Here is a 10,483-nt window from a genome sequence, read left to right on the forward strand (position 1 = left end):
GGTTTCATGCGTTCCACCACATCTACTCCATTGTGGATTTGTCCCTTTTTCCCAGAACACCTTCCTCAGCTATGCCTTCAAATGCCAGCAAGGCCTTTTCCTTCCAAAGCCTCCTTTCTCTAGAGAGAGCCAATATTTCATCCTTATATCTAGAACCTGAAAAGTGATTTTTGGTTTTTTTTGACCATGCCACCTGGCTTGTGTGATCTTAGTTCCTGGACCTGGGATCGAACCTGGGCCACAGCAGTGAAAGCACTGAGTCCTAACCACTGGACAGCTAGAGAATTCCCTGAAAAGTGATGTTTCAACTTTGTTTACATTCTTTCTCCCAGACAGGTTAACTTCAGGGAGAGGGGATTGAATGTTTTTCATTTGTATATCCCTTCTTAGAACAGTATTCAGGTAAGTAGTAACTGTATCTTTTTTCCTTCCTGAACAATGTGTCATATTGCTCCTAACACTTTTCAGAATTGAGCGAAATAAAGTACAATGTTGGATAGGAGTTTTTTATCTACTGGTTTAATCGATGAAGGTTTATTGAGTGCCTACCTCTTATGAGGGACTGCTCAGCCCAGGGGCTGTCACACAAATCTTATGATATTGCCCAGTTCCTGCCTTCAGATATCTTATGTGCTAATAGGGAAGAAAATGCCTAAATCAAAAGACCCAAACCTACCATTTATTTTATCTATCTATCTATCTATCTATCTATCTATCTACACACACACACACACACACACACACACACACACACAATAGAATAAGAGAACACAGTCCCACTGGGGGTAAAATAAGGATGGATTTTAATTTAACTGGAGAAAAAAAATGACTGCATATCCAACAGAAAACTCTAAAGGTATTGCTTCCTGTCATAGGATTTGATATGCAAAGGAGAATAGTGAGTTTTTTAAGTTCTTCTAATTATCTTCTAATTATCTCCAGTTACTTTCTAAAAGGTCATTTGGAAGTATATTTATAGGTAAGCCCAAATTAACACTACCTGGTGTTGGCAGAATGAGTTTTGCTTTGGCTTATAACTTTTTCATTATCAAATATTGTTAGCTGAAAATTTGTAACTAGGAAAGTACCCATAAATCTTGATAAGAACCTGGAATGCAGCTATGTTAACCAGAAAAGAACAGAGCTGTATGCTTCAACTCTCATGAAACTGGTATTGTGTTGACATTTCTGCAAATAAGAAGCCCAAAAAAGACAATAGTTTGAATGAATGCTGCCCATTCCAGGCCGAGAGGCTCACAGATAACAAATAATCTCAAGACATAATGGAGTCAAGGCTAAAACAGACATGAACAGTTGACCCCTGAGGGCCCCAGGTAACATTTCAGTGGCCAAATGCCAGTCAAGACCAGCTGAATCAGAATAACTGAGTGTCACCTAACTAAAATGGTGTATCAGGGTGGTGTCAGGGAGCTGCATTTTTAACAAGAATCTCAGGGGATTCTGAAGCAGAAAGCCTGGCCACAATAATTTTAGCTTGGTAACAAAAGATAATCAAATGCTGCAGCCATTTAAAAACACCCTAGTAAATCATTCACAGAAAACCCAGCTTCTTTAAGCATCACTACCTTGATATACGCTCTAAGACCACCTGGTTGAAAAATAAACACCAACATGATTGGATAAGGTGTCTTGCTGTATGAATGACCATGCTTCACACCAGCTAAAATCTTAGGGCAGGAGCACTGAATTGTGCAACTATTGGTTGGTGGCCTTGTTTGGGCATAGCTACACAAAATAATGATATTTATTTAAAATTCTGTATTTAAAGCCTCTTTAGATGGTAGTAGTTGGAAAGCGGTTTCAGTGATCTATTCTGGATACTCCTAGTGGCAACATGATTTTGCCACATGTATGTAAAAGATTGGCTTTTACTCTGTGCTCTGTAACAGGGAAAGGGATCCTATGTTCTATTAGATGTAATGTTGTATTAAACTAAATTTTTCAAATATTTAAAGGAGGAGGAAGAACTCACTAACATGCCATTGCATTGGAAAACCTTTTGAGGGCACCATCTACCAGATCCTGATTCTAGAAAATATTCATCTTTAGATGAATGAAGGAACCTAAGAAAAAAAATGTCATGAAGAACCTAGGGGTAAGACCGGAATAAAGACACAGACCTACTAGAGAATGGAGTTGAGGATATGGGGAGGGGAAGGGTAAGTTATGACAAAGTGAGAGAGTAGCATGGACATATATACACTACCAAACGTAAAATAGATAGCTAGTGGGAAGCAGCTGCATAGCACAGGGAGATCAGCTAGGTGCTTTGTGACCACCTAGAGGGATGGGATAGGGAGGGTGAGAGGGAGGGAGACACAAGAAGGAAGAGATATGGGAACGTATGTATATGTATAACTGATTCACTTTGTTATAAAGCAGAAACTAACACAGCATTGTAAAGCAATTATAGTCCAATAAAGATGTTAAAAAGAAAAAAACTTAATAGCATTCTTGTATTCTTGTAAGAGATTTTTTCACACTTGTTACTCATCAGCAACTTACATGCAGGTTAAATCAGCCCTGAATGCAGTTTGTTCAAAAAACAAAACCACCTCCCTTCCTATCAAAGACTACAGGTAAGGCTGCTACTGATGCTTTACTGGCTCTAAAGAGAGCTTTGTCTCTCTCTTTCTAACTTACTTCACTCTGTATGACAGTCTCTAGATCCATCCACCTCACTACAAATAACTCAATTTCATTTCTTTTTATGGCTGAGTAATATTCCATTGTATATATGTGCCACATCTTCTTAATCCATTCATCTGATGATGGACACTTCGGTTGCTTCCATCACCTGGATATTGTAAATAGAGCTGCAATGAACATTTTGGTATATGATTCTTTTTGAATTATGGTTTTCTCAGGGTATATGCCCAGTAGTGGGATTGCTGGGTCATATGGTAGTTCTATTTGTAGTTTTTTAAGGAACCTCCATACTGTTCTCCATAGTGGCTGTACCAATTCACATTCCCACCAGCAGTTCAGGAGTGTTCCCTTTTCTCCACACCCTCTCCAGCATTTATTGTTTCTAGATTTTTTGATGATGGCCATTCTGACAGGTGAGAGATGATATCTCATTGTAGTTTTGATTTGCATTTCTCTAATTAGTGATATTGAGCATTCTTTCATGTGTTTGTTGGCAATCTGTATATCTTCTTTGGAGAAATGTCTATTTAGGTCTTCTGCCCATTTTTGAACTAGGTTGTTTATTTATTTTTGTTTTGTTTTGTTTTTTGTTTTTTTTGCTTTTTTTGCTTTTTTCGGTACGCGGGCTTCTCACTGTTATGGCCTCTCCCATTGCGGAGCACAAGCTCTGGACGCGCAGGCCCGTGGCCATGGCTCATGGGCATAGCCACTCCATGGCATGTAGGATCATCCCAGACCGGGTCACGAACGTGTGTCCCCTTCATCGGCAGGTGGACTCTCAACCACTGCACCACAAGGGAAGCCCCCTATTTTCTTGTTATTGAGCTGCATGAGCTGCTTGTAAATTTTGGAGGTTAACCCTTTGTCAGTTGCTTCATTGGCAAATATTTTCTCCCATTCTGAGGGTTGTCTTTTCATCTTGTTTATGGTTTCCTTTGCTGTGCAAAAGCTTTTAAGTTTCCTTAGGTCCCGTTTGTTTATTGTTGTTATTATTTCCATTTTTCTAGGAGGTGGGTAAAAAGGGATCTTGCTGTGATTTATGTCATAGAGTTTTCTGCCTATGTTTTCCTCTAAGAGTTTGATAGTTTCTGGCCTTACATTTGTGTCTTTAATACATTTTGAGCTTATTTTTGTGTATGGCATTAGGAAGTGTTCTTATCACATACTTTTACATGTAGCTGTCCAGTTTTCCCAGCACCACTTATTGAAGAGGCTGTCCTTTCTCCACTGTACATTCCTGCCTCCTTTATCAAAGATAAGCTGACCACATGTGCATGGGTTTATCTCTGGGCTTTCTATGCTGTTCCATTGATCTATCTTTCTGTTTTTGTGTCAGTACCATACTGTCATGATTACTGGAGATTTGTAGTATAGTCTGAAGTCAGGGAGCCTGATTCCTCCAGCTCCAATTTTCGTTCTCAAGATTGCTTTGGCTATTCGGGGTTTTTGTGTTTCCATACAAATTGTGAAATTTTTTGTTCTAGTTCTGTGAAAAATGCCAGTGGTAGTTTGATAGGGATTGCATTGAATTTGTAGATTGCTTTGGGTATTAGAGTCATTTTCACAATATTGATTCTTCCAAACCAAGAACATGGTATATCTCTCCATCTATTTGTATCATCTTTAATTTCTTTCATCAGTGTCTTATAACTTTCTGCATACAGGTCTTTTGTCTCCTTAGATCGGTTTATTCCTAGATATTTTATTCTTTGTGTCACAGTGGAAAATGGGAGTATTTTCTTGATTTCACTTTCAGATTTTGCATCATTAGTGTATAGAAATGCCAGAGATGTCTGTGCATTAATTTTGTATCCTGCTAGCTTACCAAATTCATTGATTAGCTCGAGTAGTTTTCTGGTAGCATCTTTAGGATTCTCTATGCATATTATCATGTCATCTGCAAACAGTGACAACTTTACTTCTTCTTTTCCAATTTGGATTCTTTTTATTTGCTTTTCTTCTCTGATTGCTGTGGCTAAAACTTCCAAAACTATGTTGAATAAGAGTGGTGAGAGTGGGCAACCTTGTCTTGTTCCTGATCTTAGTGAAAATGCTTTCAGTTTTTCACCATTGAGAACGATGTTGGCTGTGGACTTGTCATATATGGCCTTTATTATGTTGAGGAAAGTTCCCTCTATGCCTACTTTCTGGAGGGTTTTTATCATAAATGGGTGTTGAATTTTGTTGAAAGCTTTCTCTGCATCTATTAAGATGATCATATGATTTTTCTCCTTCAATTTGTTAATATTGTGTATCACCTTGATTGATTTGCATATATTGAAGAATCCTTGCATTCCTGGAATTAACCCCACTTGATCATGGTGTATGATTCTTTTAATGTGCTGTTGGATTCTGTTTGGTAGCATTTTGTTGAGGATTTTTGCATCTATATTCATCAGTGATATTAGCCTGTAGTTTTCTTTCCTTGTGACATCTTTGTCTGGTTTTGGTATCAGTGTGATGGTGGCCTCGTAGAATGAGTTTGGGAGTGTTCCTCCCTCTGCTACATTTTGGAACAGTTTGAGAAGAATAGGTGTTAGCTCTTCTCTAAATGTTTGATAGAACTCGCCTGTGAAGCCATCGGGTCCTGGGCTTTTGTTTGTTGGATAATTTTTAATCACAGTTTCAATTTCAGTGCTTGTGTTTGGTCTGTTCATGTTTTCTATTTCTTCCTGATTCAGTCTCGGCAGGTTGTGCATTTCTAAGAATTTGTCCATTTCTTCCAGGTTGTCCATTATATTGGCATAGAGTTGCTTGTAGTAATCTCTCATGATCTTTTGTATTTCTGCAGAGTCAGTTGTTACTTCTCCTTTTTCATTTCTAATTCTATTGATTTGAGTCTTCTCCCTTTTTTTCTTGATGAGTCTGGCTAATGGTTTATCAATTTTGTTTATCTTCTCAAAGAACCAGCTTTTAGTTTTATTAATCTTTGCTATCGTTTCCTTCATTTCTTTTTCATTTACTTCTGATCTGATCTTTATGATTTCTTTCCTTCTGCTAACTTTGGGGTTCTTTTGTTCTTCTTTCTCTAATTGCTTTAGGTGCCAGGTTAGGTTGTTTATTCAAGATATTTCATGTTTCTTAAGGTAGGATTGTATTGCTCTAAACTTCCCTCTTAGAACTGCTTTTGCTGCATCCCATAGGTTTTGGGTTATCGCGTCTCCATTGTCATTTGTTTCTAGGTATTTTTTGATTCCACTTTGATTTCTTCAGTGATCACTTCGTTATTAAGTAGTGTATTGTTTAGCCTCCATGTGTTTGCATTTTTTACATATCTTTTCTTGTAATTGATCTGTAGTCTCAGAGCATTGTGGTTGGAAAAGGTACTTGATACAATTTCAATTTTCTTAAATTTTGTGACCCAAGATATGATCTATCCTGGAGAATGTTCCATGAGCACTTGAGAAAAATGTGTATTCTGTTGTTTTTTGATGGAATGTCCTATAAATATCAATTAAGTCCACTTTGTTTAATGTATCATTTAAAGCTTGTGTTTCCTTATTTATTTTCATTTTGGATGATCTGTCCATTGGTGAAAGTGAGGTGTTGAAGTCCCCTACTATGAATGTGTTACTGTCGATTTCCCCTTTTATGGCTGTTAGTATTTGCCTTATGTATTGAGGTGGTCCTATGTTGGGTGCATAAATATTTACAATTGTTATATCTTCTTCTTGGATCGATCCCTTGATTATTATGTAGTGTCCTTCTTTGTCTCTTGTAATAGTCTTTATTTTAAAGTCTATTTTGTCTGATATGAGAATTGCTACTCCAGCTTTCTTTTGGTTTCCATTTGCATGGAATATCTTTTTCCATCCCCTCACTTTCAGTCTGTATGTTTCCCTAGGTCTGAAGTGGGTCTCTTGTAGACAGCATATATATGGATCTTGTTTTTGTATCCATTCAGCCAATCTGTTTCTTTTGGTGGGAGCATTTAATCCATTTACATTTAAGGTAATTATAGTTATGTAATTTCCTATTCCCATTTTCTTAATTGTTTTGGGTTTGTTATTGTAGGTGTTTTCCTTCTCCTGTGTTTCTTGCCTAGAGAAGTTCCTTTAGCATTTGTTGTAAAGCTGGTTTGGTGGTTCTGGACTCTCTCAGCTTTTGGGTTTTAATTTCTCCATCAAATCTGAATGAGATCCTTGCTGGGTAGAGTAATCTTCGTTGTAAGTTTTTTTTCCTTCATCACTTTAAATATATCCTGCCACTCCCTTCTGGCTTGCAGAGTTTCTGCTGAAAGATCAGCTGTTAACCTTATGAGGATTCCCTTGTGTGTTATTTGCTGTTTTTCTCTTGCTGCTTTTAATATGTTTAGAATGCTATTAAGTTTTGAACCACAGATTTCTGCTAATGGAATGAGGAAACAATTTTGTCTTTCTCAATCTTCTGAATTCCACCTTCTCACTCCATTCCAGTAATGTGTAAAATAAGTCATTATAAGAGCACCCTTTAGGGTTAAGAAGGTAAGGAAAAGATGTCCCCTTTAAACAAGATGAGAATAACAACCAGGGAGTAATAGTTGCAATGAAATAATCAGATTATATCAGTAAAACTGAAATAATCAGATTATATCAGTAAAACAAAACAAAACCCAAAAGTATCCTTATAATAATACATCCTAAAGACCTAGACTATATTTTCACATGTGGAAAGTAAGTTTTGAGAATTGGCAGATGCAAGGGAAGATGCATAATTTGTAAAGAGAAAAGTACAGTTTTTGAATAAAAACATTTTAATTAATTAAGTCAGTTCTTAAAAGCCAAAACATTGGACAGAGCACATGGAGAATACTTTCCTTAGAGTAGGACAGAATGCAACGTGATTAGCTTTATAATCAGATGAAGAGTGTGTTGTTGCCTTGTCATGACACAGAGGATGGTAAGGTAAGTTTCACTATGACAACAGCTCAGTGGGAGGAACGAAGGACAGGATTTAGAAAGTAAAGCATCCCAGCCACAGATGCATTTGAAAAGGATAACCTACTATTTTTAAAAGATAATAAATACATAAAGTATTCATAGCTAGCTCAGTAGAAATTGAGATGACCCAAACACATGGTGATAAGGGAAGATTGGACAAGGAGAAGGAAGAGTGGAGATGATTTGCAAGATCAAATTAAGCAAATTTATACAGTCTTAATAGGCATTTCTAAATAATGAAATTATTTTCAAAACAGCTTCTGACGCAGGAGGAAAAACAATAAGGGCTCATGATAGCAGAGACAGGGTAAAGAAGGTGATGTAATTGATGCCATGACCCACTTTCCACCTGCAGATGTAAATCTTTGGAGTGCAATCCCCAGTGAGAGAGGAGTAGCTGCCTAGCAACTGAACTCAATAGGCTTTTATGCCTTTTTATACTCATTTATTCTCAAAGCTGTAGGACAGCAGACTCTCTTTTATAAAAACAGTCATGACCTTCATCAGGGCAAAAAGTAAGAATTTTTTTTAAGTAAATAATGCCTCCTAAAAGAGAACCTTCCTACAATGTTTGTGGGAGGGTAAATTGGTGCAGTCACTATGGAAAACAGTATGGAGGTTCCTCAGAAAACTAAAAATAGAGTTGCCATACAATCCAGCAATCCCACTGCTCAACATATATCCAGACAAAACTATGATTCAAAAAGATACATGCACCCTTATGTTCATAGCAACATTGTTTACAATAACCAAGACATGGAAACAACTTAAATGTCTATCAACAGATGAATGGATAAAGAAGACGTGGTACATCTATACAATGGAATATTAGCCATAAAAAAAGAATGAAATAATGCCATTTGCAACAACATGGATAGACCTAGAGAATACCATACTAAGTGAAGTAAGGTCAGAAAGAGAAAGACAAATACCACAAGATATCACTTATATGTGGAATCTAAAGTATGGCACAAATGAATTTACTTATGAAACAGAAACAGACTCACAGACATAGAGAACAGACTCATGGTTGTAAATGGGGAGGAGGGAAGGGAGAGGGATGGACTGGGAGTTTGGTGTTAGTAGATGCAAACTGTCACATATAGAATGGATAAACAACAAGATCCTACTGTATACCACAGAGAACTATATTCAATATCCTGGGATAAACCATAATGGAAAAAAATATGGAAAAGAATATATGTATGTGTATAAGTGAGTCACTTTGCTGTATGGCAGAAATTAACACAACACTGTAAGTCAACTATACTTCAAATAAATAATAGAAGTTTGGATTTTCTACCAAAAAAAAAAAAAAGTCTCCTAATGAGTGCAGTACCACCTGGTGGTTTTATTTTTCTTTGAGTGGGGAAGAAGGTAAGTCCAGGATGAGACAGATGAACTGGGATAAAATATAAAGGTAAAGAGTCCAGTCGTCCCTTTGGGGTTGAGGAGGGAGGTTGTAATGGAAATCTAAGGGTGAGAAGAAATGATGGCTAAGCAATTGTTGGCTCAGAATATGATGAGGGTTTTGCATTTCAGTGGAGGATCTATTGCCTTAGGAGACAGTAAGTTACAATGTGGAGCCTGTGATCTGCACTATGCGGGACTGTGGGAGGGATTTGAAGAAGTGTGGAAACCAACCCTTTCACATTAAAGAGAACAGGAAATGTGAAGCTGGATCCCTAGATGCATCACCCACACAGATCCATGTGTTAATGTGTATGAGTGAAGGGAAGAGAGATCAAGAGGCAGACAAGGCAGCAACAGAGGGAGGTCCACAGTGACGAAGCTCTCCAAGGGTCTAGATTTCACTTACAGATGGAAGGGGAGTAATCTGGGCCTAGGATTGGTGCAAAAGACAGTTCTGGTGCCACCTCCCCCTTCAGTGGTGGTAAGGGAATGGAAATCAATGCTGTCAACCTTAATATGTGGTTTAGTTTTGGTTAAAAAAAAAGGCATGAGTGGTGTAGACACTGAAAATATAGGGCATTGATTGTTCACAGTGGAAAGGGAGTTTCTATGGAAAGAACTGGGACAACATGGAATAAAAGAATGAGCTGGGGAAAGAATTTCCATGCAATTATTATTAACTCATTGATTCAAGAGATATTTATCAGGGGACTTCTCTGTGGCAGGCACTGTTCCAGGAACCAGTGATATAGCCATAAAAAACACAGAGAAGGTCTGTGGCTTCAAGGACTTTAGATTCTTATTGATTATTTTAAAGGTGATTTACAGATAGTTTACAGACTTCTTTTCACTTGTCCCAAACTGGTATAACTATATGAGTGCTAGTAAAATAAATCAACCAGCAAACAAATAATAAATGAAAGAAAGAAAGAGGAAAGGAAGGAAGGAAGAAAAAGAAAGAAAGAAAGGAAGGAAGGAAGGAATTACAAAGGAAGAAACAAAGAAAAAATAATAATCTTAGGTAAAAGCCTGTCTAGAATAGCAGGGAAATGAAACCTGTATATTTGTAAGAGTGAGGAAAACTAGCCACCAAACTAAAAGGTATAATTTAAGAGAGGGGTAAGCTAGATAAAGAAGGGAACTCTTTAAAAGGCTGGAATATAAAACTAATATACTTCGTGAAATACTCTCAGACTAAATAACTCAGTGAGATTATCTCTCTGCCTATCTATCTATCATCTATCTATCTATCTATCTATCTATCTATCTATCTATCATCTATCTATATACAATTGACCCTTGAACAATGCTGGGGTTAGGGATGCCCACCCTCACTCAGTAGGAAATCTGTATATAACTTTATAGTGGGTCTTCTGTATTTACAACTGTAGAATTTACTATTAAAAACTCCTAGTATAAATGGACCTGTATAGCTCGAATCTGTGTCATTCAAGGTCAATTATATATATATATATATATAT

This window comes from Lipotes vexillifer, unplaced genomic scaffold (assembly GCF_000442215.2).
Source record: "Lipotes vexillifer unplaced genomic scaffold, Lipotes_vexillifer_v1.1 scaffold302, whole genome shotgun sequence".
NCBI classification, from domain to species: Eukaryota; Metazoa; Chordata; class Mammalia; order Artiodactyla; family Lipotidae; genus Lipotes; species Lipotes vexillifer.